At 36.8% G+C, this 21,378-nt stretch overlaps 1 non-coding gene across 1 annotated transcript; it reads right to left on the bottom strand.

The window, feature by feature from the left end:
• Nucleotides 1-5,431: 5,431 nt before the first annotated feature.
• On the bottom strand, nt 5,432-5,538 carry LOC141654266 (small nucleolar RNA R71). The gene has a single exon (XR_012547828.1). It is a non-coding gene; the product is annotated as a small nucleolar RNA R71 (small nucleolar RNA).
• Between the last annotated feature and the right edge of the window lie 15,840 nt (nt 5,539-21,378).

The following is a 21,378-nucleotide window of genomic DNA, read 5'->3' as shown; positions in this document are numbered from 1 at the left end:
GATTGAAAAGATTGGTCCTGCTGCTTACCGTTTAGAATTGCCCTCAAATCTGAGCAAGGTTCACAATGTCTTCCATGTTTCTCAGTTGAGGAAGTACATTAGTGACCCTAGCCATATCATCCAAGAAGAGATTCCTGAATTGGAGCCTAACTTGGCGGTTGAAGAAAGGCCAATCCGGATTCTCGAAAAAGCCAACAAGCAACTTAGGAGCAAAGTTGTACCTCTAGTCCGTGTTCTTTGGCGTTGTGGAAATGTCGAAGAAGAGACTTGGGAGACTGAAGCTTCTATGTTAGCTAAATATCCTGAATTATTCTCGTAAGGTATTCTTTTTTTTCTTACTCTTTTTCCGCGTTACTAAGCCGTATTTAATCATAATTAGTAAAGATATTATTCTTATTATAGAACTTTAAACTAAAATTTTTGAAATGCTTTTATGATTTTAAATGGTTTTAACATTAATGAGTGTTAAATCTCGTTATTGGAGACGTCCCAATAATGGGTTTTCTCATTTATTGGTGTAGAAATATTTTTATATTTTGATATGAAATGTGGATGTTCTTGTCTGATCAACAAGAGTATCACCGTTTCATTGAAAAGATACCTATATTTTTCTTATGATTATATTATTAAGATGTTGTTTACTATAATTTCTCCTTCTAAGTTTCGAGGACGAAATTTTTTAAAAGGAGGGGTGATTGTAACACCCCGTAATTTCGGACCGTTATTATATTGCGGAAGTAATTTATTAATCAAGTTGAATTTAATATTGATATATTTGAAGTAATAATAATTCAATGAAATATAATTCTATTATATTTTGAAGTAAAGTATTTATTTTGATAGTTTCGAAATGTTTAAAATAGTTTAAACCATGTAAAAACCTTTTATTTCGAAATAAGGGCATATCGGGAAAAATGGCAATTCTTGTGAAAATTGGGCAAACGATTTTGGAAGTGGGTCATATGAGTACTCAATCTTCTTGTAATCTCGTGTTTAAGCACTTTGGCATTGTCGGAATTTGCATTTGACAAACGGTTCTAATTATCGTCGAAACGAGCCAAAACCGACTAATAAAATTCCGCCAAAAATCCCGCTCCTCTCCTTCCTTTTGGGCGGCACCTTCCTCCTCCTTCCCTTTGGATTTTTCTTTTCCAACTTCATCCTCCTTGAACATTCTAACATATTCTAAACTAAAAACACCATTTTCATACCAAAACCTAAGCTTTCTAAGGTGATTTTCATCATAATTCACTCATTTCTACTCCAAATTTCATAAGGATTACATATTTGGAATCCTCTCTTCATTTCCAACATCCTAGTATGTATTAAATTCATTTGCCCTAAATTTATTTTATCCACCATTTTTAGGGTTTTGATTGTAGTGCTTATAATTGTGTTTTTATTGTTTATTTAGGTGAGGATTTAGAAGATGAGTTTGGAGACTCGTACATAGTTGAAGATAGTGGCTAGCTTGCATATTAGGGTTTGGTGTTCAAGGTGCTAATTGCTCATTCTTAGCTAAAGGTAATCTATTTCGAGTTACTCGACGATTTAATGTCACATTAGTGTTGATTATGATGTGTTGGATGCTTATGTGATTAATAACATGTTAACTTTAATTTTCACATGAATGGTTGTTGTTAAAGTTTGTTAAATATGTTGTTTTTCACATGTTTAAGTGTTGAAACGGAATGAATATTGTTGAATGTTGCTTGAATATGTAAACTATTGATTTCCTCCCAAGTATACATGTGGAATTCCTTGTTAATTACATGTTCTTGTTCAATCGGATTGTAATGATAATATAAGATTGACTTGAGGATGAAGATTTAGTCCGTATGTGTCGTGGTAATCAGGCCGTTGTTGCTGGCTCCGGCCACCACCGCAGGCTCCGGCCACTATCGCAGGCTGCGGTTTAGGCCTGACCAGTTTTCGTAAAATGGCCATAACTTCTTCGTTACTTGTTTGTTTGAGGCTTATGACCTACCGTTAGAACCGTAAGAGGATAAGCTATCATCTCCAATTGGTTTCACCTTATTTAGATATTTAGAACTCAAGTTATGACCGTTTGAAGTTGACCCTTGTTATAGTCGAGTACTAAACTTGTTGTTATAGATTGGGTTTTGAGTTTCTTGTTGGGTATGCATCTTAACCTTGGTTCTAACACTTGTGTATGGTGTGTTGAGACTCTTTTATCATGGGAGTACTAATTTACCGTGATGTGGGCCAAAGTAGGCCAAGACTCTGAGCTGGGCCAGATTGACCGAACGAGTTTGGTCAAACTAGGTTTAAACCGGTCAGCCTCGATTTGACCGATGACCCGTCGCGGGACTCGGGTCGAGGGTTTGTCTTTGAGGTGAGATTGGTTGTTATTGGATGTTTTATGTTATGCCTTGATGTTTGTAATTATCATTTCACATGTGTCGTTGGTTGATTTGAATGGTTTCTTATATTGTATAAACGGCCCTAGATACCCTGAAACCTTTAATATTGAGTATTGTGTTGTTGTTCAGCTGCTTATACGTATGGTATTGTTGTGTTTGTCATAGATAGGTCTTTATAGTCTTTGACGGGTATATGTTCACTGCTTAGTAGCCTTTGTGTTCCTGACTTGGTGGGTTTATATCCAAGTTGGGGCATGACCTCGTTACTTATTTTGAGGGTAAGTGGTCAGCTTAAGTACTAGCCAACCCTTTGGTGGACTCCTTAGGGTACTCACATGGTTTTATAAAATTGTGGGTCTTGGGTGCGGTGGTGTGTATCCGCATGTCTAGGTCTGCAAGAGATTTAGGACTAGGGTTGTGTTGTGTCTTGGCCATGTTTTGATAGAACCTCGAGCCGGATACCGGTTCGATTACCTTCCCTACCTCGTGGTATAGACTCGAGTTACAGAGTGACTATTGACCGTGCTAAGAACTTATGCCTGTCTTTGATATATTGTCCTTTCTTGTATGGTGACTTTATGAATTGTAATAGGTGAGATGTAAGCCGGTTACAATTGATAAAGTTTGGATTACTGTTTGTTATGTGTTTCACATGATAGTTCGAATTGGTCAGCTTAGTGTTCATATGTTAGAATACTCGATAATTAAATTATTTATGATGTTGTTTACATGTTACATTAAATATGACATTTCGTGGCTGGGAGGACTCGAAGTTACTCCCCACTGAATTGTGGCTTTCGTGTTTGTATAAAATGCGATTGACAGGTTGATGATGATTAGATGGGGTACACGGACGAGCTAGTGAGTAAAAGAACCTTGGACCTAGTTTGGTTATATTTTGTAGTAAACCTTTAAACATATGGTTGTGTTATATTTTGGAGGGACATATGTCTCCCTCTTTTACTTTGATTTGTATCACTTTATTCTCGCGACTTTAGTGATGTTATGTAAATTAGTTTGTTAGTATTTGCAGGTGTTGGCACTCTTCATTTGGAAATGTTTGTGAATGGTTTAGAAAAGTTTTAAAAATTACAGGTTTTATCTAGTTGAACCAATTACAAACATATCCTGTCAGTTTTTCTGTAGAATTTACGTGTTTATTTAACGCTAAAAATGAGGGTGTCACATTTAAGCCCTTAGTAAACCCTAATTTGTGTACCTAATCCCCACTATAAATACCCCATTAGTCTAATTAGATGAATCATGTTCTTCTTATCAATATTTAGTGTAGTTAATATCATTCTAATCTCTTCTTAATCTTGTAATCAACTTCTAATCAAATATTAATACAAATCTCATTTCCTTAATTTCTCTTTTGTTCATCTTTTATTTTGGGTAATTGAAGATTATTTGGGTTATTATTGGGAGATTGACAACCTTCCAATCATTCATCAAGTAATTCTATTATTCTTTGCTTTATTTTGGAATCATTAGTAGGTATAATTCTCTTAATCCCTTTTTAATTATTGTTAATCATCTTCATTTATTCATCATGTTTTGCTTTATTAATATGATTGACAACCTTGTTAACATGTTAAACTTGATAATGAGTGAGTAGTTTCCTTAACTATGGTTAATGGGTAATTAGGGGAAACCAACATGGGGGATGATTCATGCTTAAATTAATATGTTTTCATAATTTATTTGCTTGCTTGTTGTGATCTCAACTTATGCACATGTTATGTTTGATGAAATGAGAGCCTATGAATCCTTGCATTTTTTACCCATCACTTACCTTTTCAATGAGACTTGTAAGACATAAACCAACTCGAGTCTCATTAGACCATGCATATAGTTGAGTAGGGAGGACTAAGTCGACTTTCAGGTGTTGTACAATCTAATCGATTCGGCTCCGGGACCCAAACCTTCCTAGGATTGTAAGATATAAACCAACTCGATCCATCACAACAATAATTGCTTGCTTATAATTTGAGAATATGTTTGTATGATCAATTCCCATGAATCCCCTATGACCCCATGACACCCTAGTGCTTTTAATCACTTGTTTACATCTCATTTTAATCCTCTTGCTTGTTTACTTTTATTGCTATTTATTTTAGTGATCTTCTTATCTCAACCCAAATCGTGACACCCCTAGACACCGCTACTTACAATCGAAAATCCTACATCAATACCCGTCCCTTGGGATCCGACCTTTACTTGCCTCTTTACTAATAGTAGAGTTGTTTGTGAAGTTATAAATATTGTTTTGGTCTAGGTGCTCCTAACGACAAGTAACCGAAAATTAAGCTCCAAGTGAGTCCGACCAAAAATGGCACCGTTGTCGGGGACGGTGTTAACTTGATTTGATTTTCTTAGATTGCTATTAGTTGTGTCTTTATTTGCCTTAGGGAAGTAAAACTCCTCAAGGTTTATTCTAATTGTTTTCAAGTTGTTTGATATTTTGCATGTCTAGAAGATCACAAGGTAACTTGTTACCCATTGATCACGAGATTGAAAGGATTTGACAAACAATAGAAGGCTTGCTAGAAACACTTTGAGAGGTATTGGTGAGGTTGTAGATATTCAAGCAAATACTATTGAGTTCATCAACCCTTTTGCAAGAGAAGGTGAGGAGAACCCAACACAAAATCAATCACAAAACCAACCCACAATGCCTAAATTTTCATCACATTCCGTACCAACCGAGGAGAACCTACCCAATGGTACTCCCACACCACAACACTTAACCGGGAATTTCATTGCAAAATCCGCATTTATCCAATTAGTCGAAAGAAGCCAATTTGGGGGGATGCCTAGTGAAGACCCTCACTCTCACATGGAGACTTTTTGTGACTATTGTGATGCGATTTCACAAACCGGTGTGACTCAAGACCAAATTCGATGGGTCTTATTTCCTTTTTTTTCAAATCGGCACCGCAAAACAATGGTTGAAAAGCCTTGGTAAGGCTACTCTTGGAATTGACTCTTGGAAAAAGTTGGCTCTAGCTTTCTACAAAAAATTCTACCCTCCAGAAAAGACTAACATGCTAAGAGCTCAATTTACGGGTTTTAAGCAAAGGGATGAAGAATCTTTGTATGAAGCTTGGGAGCGGTTCAAAGGAATTTGTCACTCATGTCCTCATCATGGACTTAGTGAGTGTATCTTGGTACAACAATTTTGGAACGGTCTTTATGAAGACTCAAGAAACATTCTCAACATGGGATCAAATGGTATGTTCACCGAAGTTGACGATAATCAAACTTGGAACAAGATTGAGGAAATGGCGGTCCATAATTTACAATATAGTAGACCTCGCAAGGCTACTAGAGGAGGAAAGCATGAAGTGGACTCTATTACTCAATTGGGTGCTCAACTTAGTGCTCATATTGATACCATCAACCTAAAGTTTGAGAAGGCTATGGCTAAACTTAAAGAATCCTCAAAATCACCAAAGCATCATGTTAATGCTATGGTAGCATCTTCATCAATCCCAAGTGGGATATGTGAGAATTGTGGAACTTTGGGACATGACCAAGGTGAAAGTAGGGGAGCAAATGAACAAGTGAATGCTTTTCAAGCATACAAGAGTGGTACCCCTTATTCCAATTATTACAATGAAAACACCAAATTCCACCCAAATCTCTCATACAAAACCAAAATGTTCAAAACCCTCAACAAACATACACCCCACCTACCATGAGAAACCAAAATCAAAGACCCTTTTTCAACCAAAACCAAGGTTACCAAAATCAAACTCCATACAATCAACAAAATGACCAAGGTTTTGATGCTCAAAAAGCGGTCCTCCAAATGCAAAAGAATCAACAAGAATTTTTCACTCAAATGCAAAAAGGTAGCCAAGAAAAGGACATCACCATCAACAACATCCTAGCCCACACAAAAATGTTGGAAACTCAATTGACCCAACTAGCATCTTCAAACTCTCAAAAGTAAAAGGGGCAATTACAACCTCAAGGTAATCCCCCAAGACATGAAACGGTTAATGCCATTCACTTGAGGAGTGGTACGAGATATGAAGGACCAAAGAAGCAAGTTGAGGATGAAGTTGTGGAAGCTAGTGACAAAGAAGAAGTTGTGCGAAACTCTAAGGAAGATGAACCAACAAAAGAAGAAGTTTCAAAGAAAAGTGAAGAAAAGGCCAAGGAGAAAGAGCCCATTGTGATTAGACTTCCATTCCCAAGTCGTCAAGCTAAGCCTAAGTTTGATGACCAACTTGGAAAATTCATGGAAATTGCGAAGAATTTGGAAGTCTCGATTCCTTTTACGGAATTAATCAATCATGTGCCGGCCTATGCAAAGTACATGAAGGACATCCTTACGAAAAAGAAGTCGATCCGGAAGCTTGAAACTATCGCCTTCACTAAGGTGAGTAGTGAAGTCCTTCAAGGGAGTTCACCCCCGAAACTTAAAGACCTGGGAAGCTTCTCAATACCGTGTACCATTGGTGACACCACGATAAACAAGGCTTTGTGTGATCTAGGAGCAAGCGTGAGTGTTATGCCGTATTCGGTTAGTAAAAGGCTAGGGATGGGAGAGCTTAAATGTACCAACATCACACTCCAAATGGCCGATAGATCGACGAAGACACCGTTAGGGATATGGGAAGATGTTCCCGTGAGAATCGGAAAATTCTTCATCCCGGTGGACTTTGTCATTGTTGACATGGAAGAAGACTCCAATATTCCGATCATCCTAGGTAGACCTTTCTTGCACACCGCGGGTGCGGTGATAGATGTGAACCACGGAGAGCTTACTCTAGAAGTGGGAGACGAGACCATAACTTTCAATCTTGACATGACTATGAGAGCTCCCCGTTTGCATAAACCATGCTTTATGGTTGATCACTATAGCCGGAAGAATGATAGGAAGAAATCGGAATTCCAATGGAAAAATAAAGTTGATGATGCTCCATCAAAAGAGCAAGGAAATAGCAACAAAGAGAGCTTGAAAAGCTCACCCATGACAAGTGAAGAGAATGGCCTCATTGGCCAAAACAAGAAAGAAGGAGAGCTATCTCTATCAACTCAAGAAATTTTTAATGATCAAGTAGACGAAGTTTGAGGTCTTTGGGATGATGAGTTCGAAGGGATATTTAATCCCTACATTGGTAATGCTATGAACCAAGACCATCATGAAGAACAATAAGTGCAAAGATCTATTGAGGACCTCTATCATGACAATGAACAAGCTTTCGACTACTTCTTCAAGGTGTTGAGTAACATCAACAACACCTTGAACATGCCCCCTTAACATCTCACATTGGATGAGAGTTTGGTGGAGTCCTCCCCAAACCACCATTTGTAAATATTCTAACTCCCTAACTTGCATTTCAATTTTTACATTGCATTTTTGTCATTTTTGGATTTATATTTTTGTGCCTTGATCAAGATATTTATCATTTTTGAGAGAAGTGAGGGAGGGACTTATGATTCTATTGATGTATAGTGCTTTGACTTAGTGTGGGGATAGCAATTGTCTAGGCTATTCATGCCTTTGTAGTGCCCCCAAAATGAAGAACACGAGGATTAAAGAATGAAAATGCTACGGGTTATGCAGTACCCACGGATGGACCTGAATCCGTGTGGACAAGGAAGAATCCGAGCGGTCAAAAAGGGAATCCGCTCGTCGTCAAGGAATCCGGGCGTTCAAGATACAATCCGCATGACTGACAGAGCTGCAGAATTCAAAAAAATGGTCTGTCACAGAATCCAAACGTCCCAGTGAAGAATCCGCTCGTCTGATTCTGAACGCTCGTCTTACAGCAAAAACGCTCGTCTTTCTGCTGTTGAAATTTAAAGTATCACCCTGTAATATAATCCGAGCGTCCGTCCAGGAAGACGCTCGTCTCAAATTGAAAAAATCCGCCCGTCTTTGCACAAAGACGCTCGTCCTGTGGCGTCATTTCCTGAGGCAAAACGCGAAAAATCCGAGCGTCCCAGAATGCATTCCGCTCGTCCCCTGCCGCTATTTCAAAAATAACGGGTCTTTTAAACCCTTATTCCCTCATTCATTTTCATTTCTTCTACATTCAAGCACTACCCAAAACCCAAAAACCCTCATCCTCTACATCAACAAAACCAAATTTCCTCAACCAAATTCAACAAAATCAAATCCAAACTTCCTCACAACAAAAATTAATCACTCCTTTTACAACAACAATTGATTCAAACACCAAAATCTTCAACCTTTGAGTCGATTTTTAAGATACAAAGCAACATTATTTCATCTTAAATCGATTTTGGCATAACTAAAAATTGAAGATTTCAATCTTTCTTTGGTGTAATCAAGAATGGCAAGAACTAAAGGAGGTAACAAGGCACCCCCAAAGAAGACACTTTCAAAAAGGCAACAAACTCTTCAAGCAAAACAATTGTCAAAGGCATTGGTAGTCCATGAGGCAAGGTTGGAGGTTCAACAAGGTCCCCCTATGGAAGCTACAACATCAACAACTCCGGTCATTGAGCAATTATCCAATTATCCGGAGGTAATTTTCACTTCCGACTCTCATAGGGATAAATTTGTTCTCTTTGCTAAGAAGACCATTATGCCTACAAAATTTATTTGTGAAGATGCCTTGACAAAGTTGGGTGTTCTTGAAAAAACCAAAACCTTCTTTGAGGCTATGGGATTGGGTAAATTTTTTACCATGAAAGAATTGACATACCCCTCTCTCATCTTGGAATTTTTGAGTCCCTTGAAAGTCACAAGGGTGGAGATTAGAACCCGCATCGAGTTTCGTCTTGCAAATGTTGATAGACGCATCACTTTTGGTGAATTGAGTAAGATTTTAGGCCTTAGTGATACCCAGAAATATACAAAGCTCCCCGACAAGTATGACCCTGCTCCTCTTTGGGAGGCAATTTCCGGAAAGAAATTTGTGCGCTTTCATGATTGTCGTGCTCTACTAGTCCACCATCCGGGCATTAGAGTGTGGCATAAGGTCATTGAGAATACTTTGATAGCAAGAAATGGCACTAATCATCTTACCAAGCTCGATTGTGTTCTTCTTGAGTCAGCCTTGAACATAGGAAGGGAATATACTAAGCCATACAATGCTCTAAGACTTTTGGTTGAACGATGGCTTAATGTCGATTGTGGTAAAGAAGGCACCGCTTTTATTGTAAATGGGGGACTAGTTACCTATTTGGCCAAGCCCTTTAACCCAAATTTCAACAAAGACAACACTTATGTGGCGGTTAAAGGAGGTCATCTCATTGATATGGACACCATGATTCACAAGTTTAAGTGGGTCAAGCATGATCCTCTTGACACCAAATATGGGTGGGTAACCAATGAAGCTAGATCCTTCACCTTGCCTTCAAAGATTTGTCGATTGAGTGTTCACCGACCAAACTACCTTCTTCCACTCTCCGAGGAGACCGAGTATATTATTCAACAACAAAGAGGTGAGATTGATGAGCCCTCCTCCTCCATTGTCACACCACCCTACCCATTTGAGTATCACGAGTTCAAACCCAAAGATGTCGAGGTAGGAAATGATTACATGACTCTACTCATAAGGGAAATGCACAAGCAAGCTTACAATGATAGAGTGGATGCTTACAAGGCCCAATATCCACCCCTCCTATATTTAGCTAGGCAAGGACTTCTTGATCCATCATGTCCTTTGCCTAGTTGGGCGGATAGAGAAGTTTTCTTTCCTAGCACCTCTAGTGGTGGAAGACCGGGTGGCAAGGAGATTGTTGATGAGGGTGTTGATGAAGAAGGTGAAGAAGAAGATGTTCAAGAGAATGTTCAAGAAGAAGAAGCTCAAGAAGAGGAAGAAGAAAGTGGGGAAGAGCAAGGAAGTTAAAGTGGGAGTGGAGATGATTCCACATCTATGGAGGAAGATGATGATAATGATGATATGAGGGAGGATTAGCAAACCTTGGAGGCTCCTACATTCTTTCACCCCTCTTACGGTTTGTCTACTTCTTTCGTTTTCTTTATTTTATTTTGATCATTTGTTTGTGGAGTCCTACTAACATGGAGGACTAACACCTTGGCTTCATTAAGGTGTTCTTTTTATTGTTCCCACTTGTAAAATCCAAAATGACATTTTGTAGTTTCATGCATTGCATTCCATGTGCATGAATAACCCCGAAATTCAAGACATTAGAAATAATGTCTATTTTGGTTTGGGGAAGTCCATGCATATGCATCGGGAGGTAATTTAAATTATGCTCTCCGCCATAAAAAAAATCCATGCATCATGTAGTGTAGCTTAGTATAGTTTGCATTTAGTTTAGAAATCATGCATCATGCTTGCATAATTTCCTATCGTATTGGCCATTAAGGACAATGCCCATACTAGTGTGGGGATGGGAAATTCTAACTTGACTTTTATTCAAAAATCAAAAAAATCGAAAATTTCGAAAAATCCAAAAAAATTGAAAAAAAACCAAAAATATGTTCATTTCCTTTATAGTGTAGTTTTGTATATATTGTTTGTATATATTGTGTTTGTTTCACATTGATTGACTACGCCACATCCGAGACATGAGGATATTGAAGACCCCATGGTATGATCTTTCCAATCTCCTTTTTCCTCTTTATGTTAATGACTATGTGGCTTTATTTTGATTGATGCGGTATAAACAATGTGAACTTAGGACTTGCATTTAGATTATTTGGCATACTAGTTGGTAGAATCATATGCATTAGGATGTATAAATGATAGTTGCATCATGGCATATAGTTGCATGTTAGAAAAATTTTGTGAAACCGTCTATTTGGGAAGCTTGACAAGTGTATATAGGCCATAGTATATGCTTTTTCTTCTTAAGACTTTGCTTGTTAGAATACTTGTAAAACACCCTAGGATGTGTCATGCTAGTATCCTTTGACCCATGGATTAAGGCCTAGTCAAGAGTACCTTGTGGTGTGATAACTCCTTGGCTCCCGTTTATTCCAAGGTGACCCTTGAAACCATGCAACCATCATTCATCCATGTCCTACAATATTTTGTCATCAAAGGGAATGGGCATAAAAAGAAATTGTTCGAAAATTTGAGTTCAAGAAATGAAAAGAAAAGAAAAAGTTTACAAATTGCATCAAAAGAAAAGAGGAGTAACAAAAATGAAAACTCCTATGCTTCAAATAAAACGCACCCTTGTTACTAATTGGGGTGACTTTGAAAATGTTCAAAAGAATGCAAAAAGTTGAAAAGTTGTCAAGTATTGAAATGCCAAATATCAAAAGAAATGGCAAAAAGAAAGTGTTCTCAAAAGTCAAATGCCACAAGAAATTGGGGGAAAAACAACAACAAAAGCAAACTCCCACATGAAACTCAAAATTCTATTGATCCCTTTTCCATCGTATCCACTTTTGTGCATGGTAGAGAAGGGACGACCCTTCTTCTTGTCTAGGCAAGAAGGGGAATTCCGCGATCCTCCACTATTTCTAACACCATAGGGAGTCTATTCTTGACAAAAGCATTTAACGATTGAGGACAAAGGTACCCTAGCTTGACACAACTTGGAGGTGATTTATTGGTATCCTCCTAGGCTTAGTAGTTTGAAGAAATTGCATCTATGAAGGAGTGTGTACCCTTGAATTGCTTCCCCTTGTAGATAATTTTCGCCACTTAGATGAGGAAAGTGGCTATTCTTTTGTAGATGCATCTATTACTTGATTTTGTGTGCTTTAATGATTGGATGTATCGCCATTTTGGCAAGACCCACCTTGCGTTACAAGAAGGCATCCTACCTCATGGTTGTCTTGTTGTGAGTTGAAGGGGCGGAGTGAGACCCGCTAATTGTCTCATGTCAGCTATATTAGTAGGATAGTTTAAATAAGGGTCCTAGTTTTGTCACCTCTTTACTCGGGACGAGCAAAGGTTTGGTTTGGGGATATTTGATGTGACCATTATTTGAGCACATTTAGTCCCCAAACTAGCCTCGTTCCTATGCTTTTTAGCGCATATTTGGGTCATTTACTATCTTTAGTCCTTTGTTTTGCATATTCTTTGAGGTTTTGTTTCCTTGGTAAGAGAGGAGTGCAAACCTTGCATTTTCATGGCAAAATAGAGCTAAATTGATTGAATCTAATGACCAAGCATCAAAGAGAAGACAAGACTATAAGGTCTTTGTACATATTATAGTAGATGGGCAATGATGAAGAAATCCTTGCATCCCCGACTAAATCCCGGAGGATTATTGGAAGAAGAGAAGAAATAAAAGAAGAAAGGAAAGGCTGTGACGAGATCCGCTCGTCCAGCCATGAAGACGCACGTCCAACACTTCAGGAATCCGAGCGTCTTTGCCAGAGGGACGCCCGTCCAACCATGCCCCAATCTGCTCATCTAGCGTACCAATCCGCCCATCCAGCCACCACGAAATCCGCTCGTCCCGACCCCTTGGACGCTCGGATTGTCTTACAGCCCCTTACGTCTTCTTTTTCCCTCCATGAAAGATGCGCATATTTGTGAAAGACCGGCAAAAAGGAGACTCGCATTTTTTCTGAGAGGAGTGATTCCTCAAGGACTTAATCGTCATTTAAGCCCTTAGTAAACCCTAATTTGTGTACCTAATCCCCACTATAAATACCCCATTATTCTAATTAGATGAATTATGTTCTTCTTATCAATCTTTAGTGTAGTTTTTATCATTCTAATCTCTTCTTAATCTTGTAATCAACTTCTAATCAAATATTAATACAAATCTCATTTCCTTAATTTCTCTTTTGTTCATCTTTTATTTTGGGTAATTGAAGATTATTTGGGTTATTATTGGGAGATTGACAACCTTCCAATCATTCGTCAAGTACTTCTATTATTCTTTGCTTTATTTTGGAATCATTAGTAGGTGTAATTCTCTTAATCCCTTTTTAATTATTGTTAATCATCTTCATTTATTCATCATGTTTTGCTTTGTTAATATGATTGTCAACCTTGTTAACATGTTAAACTTGATAATGAGTGAGTAGTTTTCTTAACTAGGGTTAATGGGTAATTAGGGAAAACCAACATGGGGTATGATTCATGCTTAAATTAAAATGTTTTCTTAATTTATTTGCTTGCTTGTTGTGATCTCAACTTATGCACATGTTATGTTTGATGAAATGCGAGCCTATGAATCCTTGCATTTTTTACCCATCACTTACCTTTTCAATGAGACTTGTAAGACATAAACCAACTCGAGTCTCATTAGACCATGCATATAGTTGAGTAGGGAGGATTAAATCGACTTGTAGGTGTTGTACAATCTAATCGATTCGGCTCCGGGACCCAAACCTTCCCAGAATTGTAACATATAAACCAACTCGATCCATCACAATAATAATTGCATGCTTATAATTTGAGAATATGTTTGTATGATCAATTCCCATGAATCCCCTATGACCCCATGACACCCTAGTGCTTTTAATCAATTGTTTACATCTCATTTTAATCATCTTGCTTGTTTACTTTTATTGCTATTTAGTTTAGTGATCTTCTTATCTCAACCCAAATCGTGACACCCCTAGACACCGCTACTTGCAATCGAAAATCCTACATCAATACCCGTCCCTTGGGATCCGACCTTTACTTACCTCTTTACTAATAGTAGAGTTGGTTGTGAAGTTATAAATACTGTTTTGGTATAGGTGCTCCTAACGACAAGTAACCGAAAATTAGGCTCCAAGTGAGTCCGACCAATATTGTATGTGGATGACATACTACTTATTGGAAATGACATTCCTATGTTGTCTTCCGTCAAGGAGTGGCTTGGAAATCATTTCCAAATGAAGGATTTAGAAGAAGCACAATGCATATTAGGTATCCGGATCAATAGAGATAGACCCAAAAGGATATTGGCATTAAGTAAAGAATCTTATGTTGATAAGATTCTTCGACGCTTCAGCATGGACCAATCCAAAAGAGGCTTGGTTCCTATGGTTAGTGGGACCATATTGACCAAGTCTCAATCACCCACCGAACTCAAAGATGTTGAACGCATGAAGTTGATCCCTTATGCTTCCGCCGTTGGATCAATCATGTATGCCATGATATGCACTCGTCCAGATGTCTCATATGCTTTGAGCATGACGAGTAGATATCAAGGAAATCCAGGTGAGAGTCACTGGATTGCCGTCAAGAACATCTTTAAGTACTTGCGAAGGACAAAGGATTCTGTCTTAATGTTTGGAGGTGACTCCGAGCTCTGTGTTAAGGGTTACACGGACTCCAGTTTTCAAACAGATAGAGATGACATGAAATCACAAGCTGGATTTGTTTTCATGCTCAATGGTGGTTCCGTAAGCTGGAGAACCTTCAAGGAAGCTGTGACTGCGGATTCTACAACGGAGGCTGAGTACATAGCAGCATCAGAAGCTGCCAAGGAAGGCATGTGGATCAAGCAATTCTTGGAAGGGCTAAAAGTAGTACCTACCGCCAATGATCCCATTAATCTCTATTGTGACAACAATGGGACAATCTTCCAAGATAAAGAGCCCAAGTCTAGTAGTAGATCTAGACATGTACTTAGAAAATTCCATGTAATTAGAGATTTCATCGAAAGGAAGGAAATTGCGATTTTTAAGGTTGGGACGGATGATAACATTGTTGATCCGCTCACCAAGCCTTTATCGCAGGCTAAACATGATGGACATGTCGTGTCCATGGGACTTAAACGCATGCCAGTTTTATGTTAGATTTTGATATGAAATAAAAGAGTTGTTTTATTTGTTCATATGCATAATCACATTTGTTTTTTAATTTTTTCATTACTTTGTCATATTCAAATGGGGTGTAAAGACAAGATTGAACCCCATTAAAGTGAACTAAATTGACATAGTAATTGCCCATAGTTACTTGTATGAGGTGACGTCTCGAAGTGACTAGAGTGTGATGCGATTGATGGCAAGTTCAAGTGCCATAGAGTCATAAGAGATGACTAGTCGATCACATAGGCAGAAGGTTTGGAACACTCTGTCGGGCCTAATGACCGCTTATGGAGTTCTGGCAAATTATATGGCCTGGTCATGGCAAGAGCTACTGTAGTATTCTAATGAGTCGAGTCTTTTGACTAAAGACTGTTTGCTCAAGGTGGCACAGTTTCAGAGTAACTTTGATTTATGTTCCTACGACCTTCGTAAATGGGGTTAAAGAAGCTTATTTTGGGTTATGATGAGTTGTGGCTAGTCGAAGGGAATAGTGCGATAGGAATTGTCCACCCTCTTGTCAGGGTTAAAACAATATCTCAGGGCCACTCGAGGAGTAATAAACTGGAAATGCGTGGCCACGCTCGGAAGGTATCTATGGTAGATAATTCAGGTCAATCAGTTGTTCTCCAGATCGAGGAAACCACTCTCGATATGATCACTTGCATGTACGACTTGAAAGACACCTTGCATTGAGTGGGAGATAGAAATAGGACAAGAGAATTGGTGACGCACACTTGTCGAGGACAAGTGGGAGATTGTTGGAGTGTCCCCGACAATAATGCGATCACATTGTTGATCATATTGAGATCACATGTTTAAATCTCATATTAAGAATACATGAGGGAAAATAATACTTCTTAGTCAAATGGTCCACACATATCGGTAATGATTGGCTGACTAGAGTTTGACATTACTATCGTACGACGGTGGTGATCAGTTGATCCCCTAAGGTCATACCTATAGGGTAATGCTCTTAATTGATTATTTAATTAATCGTATTCCGATACGAGTTAATTAAATTGCTTAAAATTGACGGATGATTTTGTGAGTAAAATTACGTATCTTATTGTAATTCGATTAAACAAGATACGGTCTAAGTAATCGAATCGTTTTATTACTTAGATTAAATTATTGTTTATGAAACAATTGAAACAGGTTGAATAATTTATTATAAATACAAGTTGTTGAAATTTATAATTCGATAAACCATTTTGGTACAAGTAATTAAGAATTACTAGTTAATTTTGTATGTGACATATTTTATTAATATGTTGATTTTTAATATGTTAAAAATACACTATAGTGTAACATGTCATGTAACATGTGACATATGACAAATTTGACAATTGACAAATATAAAATGGACCTTCCATTTTATGTTGGGTGTACCGTAAATGGGGAGGGTTAGGGTTTTTAATTGTGTTGATTATTTTAAATAGAAAACGCAATGATCACTCTAGTTTATAGCCATGCAACCTTATAGTTTTTGAGAAGAGCAACTTTTGCATGCATTGGCTCCCAAAAGTCCCACCCCCCACCCGGTTTTTCTACCTAGAGGGACCCAAGGGTTCTTCTATAATTATTCACCTCTACACTACATAGTTTTCTAGTGTTAGAAAATATAGACAACTCTCTACATTTGTGAAATTTTTTAGAGAAAGAAACACTCATTAAATCCTCTCCTCTTAACCGAAAAAGAAGAGAACAAAATCCAATTTTTGTGTCAAGTTTATATTAGATTTTAATTAATACTAGATCATATTAATTAAAATTATTAAGGGTTTTACTTTGGGTATAATTCCTTGGGAGAGATTCTCCACTTGAATCTTGTTCTTCCACCTTTGGAAAGCTCAAGAACTAGTAAGAAGGTGAACTTGCTAGTGCAATTTGATCCGAAATACTCAATGTAAGAATTGATTTTCTCCTTACTCTTGCTTTTGTTTTGCATGCATAAGATTTTGAATTAATTTTATGACTAAATTAACTATTCACATATTCAATATGTAATCAAATGAGATTAATACAGAATACTATAATAGCTCTCGCCACGACCAGGCTTTATAAAATTTACCAGAACTCTATAAGCGGTCAGCCGACAGAGTGTCCCATATAGTCTGCCTATGTGATCGACTAGTTATCCCATATAACTCTATGGCACTTGAACTTGCCATCAATCGCATCACACTCTAGTCACTTCGAGACGTCACCTCATATAAGCAACTAGGGGCCAATACTATGTTAATCCAGTTCACTTTAATAGGGTTCAACGTTGTCCTTACAACCTATTTGGATATAACAAAGTAATAAAAGAGTTTTTACTAAAACTCAAACGATGAATACATTATCACATATGTAAAATTGATACCATATCAATTACTACATAATCTATAATTTATACATAATATTGTATATAACTATACATCTCAACTCAATTAAAATTGCATGACTTATCATGCTTAGCCTATGAAAAGGCCTTGGTTAGCAAGTTTCAGCAATACTTTGCACTTTCCCTAACCTTACTATATACTATTTCCCATTCTTGTGAATAATTTTGAATTATAAGAACTTCTTTGATTACGTGTCTAGATCCAATCTGGACACATGCTCTCTTGCCTTTGAATAAATCCCACTGTCCTCACAGTGTGTAGGGATAGTACCTTCGGTTATTGTAACGAACTACCATAGTTCCTCCAATTCATAAAACCGAATCCTAATTTCATCCCTTCCTTCTTGCATATCTCATTATTGCAAGTGTACTCAATTTCCGTTGTGTACATCTCATTGTTCAACTGCCTCGGATGTTTCTAGCAGATATCCTCCTTAAATAATATAGCCAAGATGGTTCTCTAACCAACCTTAATGTGTTTAGAATATAGTTTTGTGTAACTCCTTACACATAAATCAATCTCAATTCTAAATGCTTAGCTTCATATCTTTAGTACTTCCTGAGTACTAACTAAAGAACTATGTGGCTATATAGAGACTTCTCTCAAAGATTCAATTTGTAACTTCTCGTCATACTCCAAGTATACTAAGTTTAAGAATGGTGATACATCTTAGCGTAATGAATTAATCCCACACCGGAAGCACGTGGATTCAATTTCTACATGTTCAATACCTTTGAACTTGTCTAGACTCTTATTAACATAAGAATATTCATTTAACGCTAATATCCTCTTAGAACTATCTTTATAGGTCTGGATACCGTAGATATGTATTATTCTTCTCCTAAGTCTTCTATCATTCAAAATGATCAATATGTCCCTTACACATAAGATTAGTAACACCATATTACTCCCACTAAACTCCATGTATAAACTACTCGACAAATCGAGAAAATTTTATCACATGATCAAAACATACAATTCAACTCCTTAACTTCTACTCGAGATTTCTTCTTAAGTCTACATCCTACCTTAGGATAGTTGCGATTTTTAAAACTCATGCAAGATGATTTTAAAATCCAACTATAAAAACCAAATTTAATGAGGCGTTGTTGTTGCATGCAAATCATTTGCCACCAACCAACCAGCTAAATAAACATCTTTATGTTTATGCTCACTTCGGACTTTTGCGGAGTTGAAACTAGATAAAGCATCTTAATAAGTTACAGGCTTGTTACTTTCAAAAATAACATGACTCCTGTCCACTTTAGATTTCGAAGAAATAATTACTGATTTTGACCAAGAAGGAACATCTTCCTACGTCTTATTCTCAGTTTGTGGCTCTTGAACATTTTCTCCCACTCTGTCTTTAAGAAATAATCCTCTTTTATTAATAGACACCATCACGAGCCACAAACCCTTCGTTCTCGTGATCTTGTAGGAAACATGAGCACATGTTTACTATCGAAACAAGCTACAATTTAGGTACCTGGCCTAACCATATCTCATATGAATTGTACTTGATTGCTTTAACTATATTCTGTTTTAGTGGAAAAATTATAAATGCTAGACAAATTTGCAACAGAAACTATCTCCAACTTTATAGTAAAGATTCAATCATATCGTATAGGATTATTTGTAACTTTCTAATACACCTTATCTTGATAGGGTGTGATTATGAAAGTGATCTTGTGATACCATATCACTCTCTATTTGGTGTAAAATAAAGTCATTACTTCATGGTTCTTATCCTAAACAAAGTACTAATACTTTGGGTTTTATACTTCATAAGAAGAATTCATTGAATTTATTCAAAGAATTTCTCTTCTTACCTCATTAAGTGGATACCAAGTATCTACCTAGTTTGTCGGTAAAAGAGAAGAAGTAATAATGACCTTCTCAGATTGAAAATATATTTGACTATACACATTGAAGTGTATTTGGTGAATAACTTATTCTATTCGCTATACTTTTTAAGAAAAGTCACGAAATATCTTGCTTTGAATACAAGATTCGCACATTTCATGAGATTCACAATCAAATGCTATGGGATACTAGTCAAAACTAGTTTTAGTGCGACCTTCAATCAAGAAATGAGAAATAATATGGGATCACCAACTTGAGTCTTATATAATATATATGACATTTATTTTTAGTTTGAATATAATTACCTTAATTTGTATGGTCTCACCATAAACTTAATCGTGGTATGTAATGGCACAACGCTTGTTTTAATTGCATAATAGAGAAATTCTTTACCTTTTATGCAAAACTTGAATTATATTCTTATTTAGAGTTAGTGTACATCATAACAGTTATTGAGGTACATTTCTAAATACAAAACTAAAATGAGTACACTATAACACTTATATGTTCATGGATGAAATGGCAACTACCCTAGTTCCAATCATGTAAATTTCAAAACTTATTCTTGCTAGTCATCACATGATAAGGCCAAATACGATGAAATCCATAAATTTATATGTCATAGATATTCAAGAAGGAATATGTTGGAGTCACACGACCAACTTCCTTGATCTTTACTTATTTGGGGTTGGTCTCTATTTTAGTGTCTAACACCTTCTCTTTCAAGCCTAGTTCTATCCTTAACAATTAAGATAGGAACTTTACTTCATATTGCTCCCACTTACTTCAAGAATTTCTACTTGATGAAGACTTATCTTCATATAAATTCCTAGTTAATCATTCACAAGGATGAACTCTATTGTGGTATTTGGTCAATCAAAATTTCTAACAAATTAATTTACCAATTTTAACATTGTCATGCTCTTAACAACTTAAGTGCTAGATGAAAAGTGTTTAGGTTGAGCAATAAGACTTTTGAACCATGGATGCATAGAAGAATTATCAAAACATATTTTGACTAATCATTACCTCTAGTCATATTTCTTCACAAGAAATCATACATAGGTATGTTAGGATTTTAAGATGCTAATCTTATATTTGCATAGGACAATTCCTATCGAGTTCTATGGAATAGAACAATTCCTATGGAGCTAGTCCATAACCTATGATACGGTTCATTTTAGAAAGAGATTCTTTGTCGTTAGCAATAGTGGTTTTGGGAGATTCGTTTTACAATCGAATAATATCGTATATGAGTAGGAGTAATGAAATAGAACAACATTAAAAAAACAAAGAAATAGTGGGAAAATTTAAACATTCATCGTTGTATCTAAAACATTTTAGCATGTTCTAGAATTTATATAATGACCTCCACCCAATTATATAAACGATTCCGAGACCCAAAAATTCATATTAAATCTTGGATGTGAGCCTATGAGCCCTCTACACCTCTTGCTAATATAATCTTGGTGGGTTAACCCTCTTAACCGATTCTACAATTAGAACTCTCCGTCAAGGAATTTACGTAAAGTTCATCTTTAGCCCGAACCTATTGCGGCTACGGTCGCAAATACTTTCGTTGAGAGCAACCAAATTTTCGAAGTGTAATAACTATTTATCACCCCACTTACCCAACGTCAAAGAAAGCACCCAGTATAATATTTCAATACTGTATTGTACCTATATGAAATTGGGATTCATGAGTTCCTAGTTATTTGGTAAGGCTAAGTCTCAATATTTTAAAATGTGTGAGGTCGAGTCAATTTATTATCTATCAATTTTAAGTGAACTAAATTTTCGAACTAACGATAATTATAATTGATACGGTCGATTACTCGATATGATATACATGTATTGTTTATGGCGATTTGGCAATGCATGCAACATATTAAAAGAAATGCAAATCAAATAATAATTTTATAATATGGCCTTCCTAAAATAGAAAATCAAATAATCTATTACATATTCGGAAACCAACTCCTTTAGTCCCTTGAACTTCATGTGACACGCCTCCCAAGGAAAACACCGTCTTAACCGGAACTCCTTTTCGAATGGCTCCGTCTTTAGGAAACTC

The sequence above is a fragment of the Silene latifolia genome, chromosome 4, assembly GCF_048544455.1.
Source record: "Silene latifolia isolate original U9 population chromosome 4, ASM4854445v1, whole genome shotgun sequence".
NCBI lineage: Eukaryota > Viridiplantae > Streptophyta > Magnoliopsida > Caryophyllales > Caryophyllaceae > Silene > Silene latifolia.
Note: the sequence above shows the minus strand (reverse complement) of the source record. Positions and strands in the feature narration are given on the sequence as shown.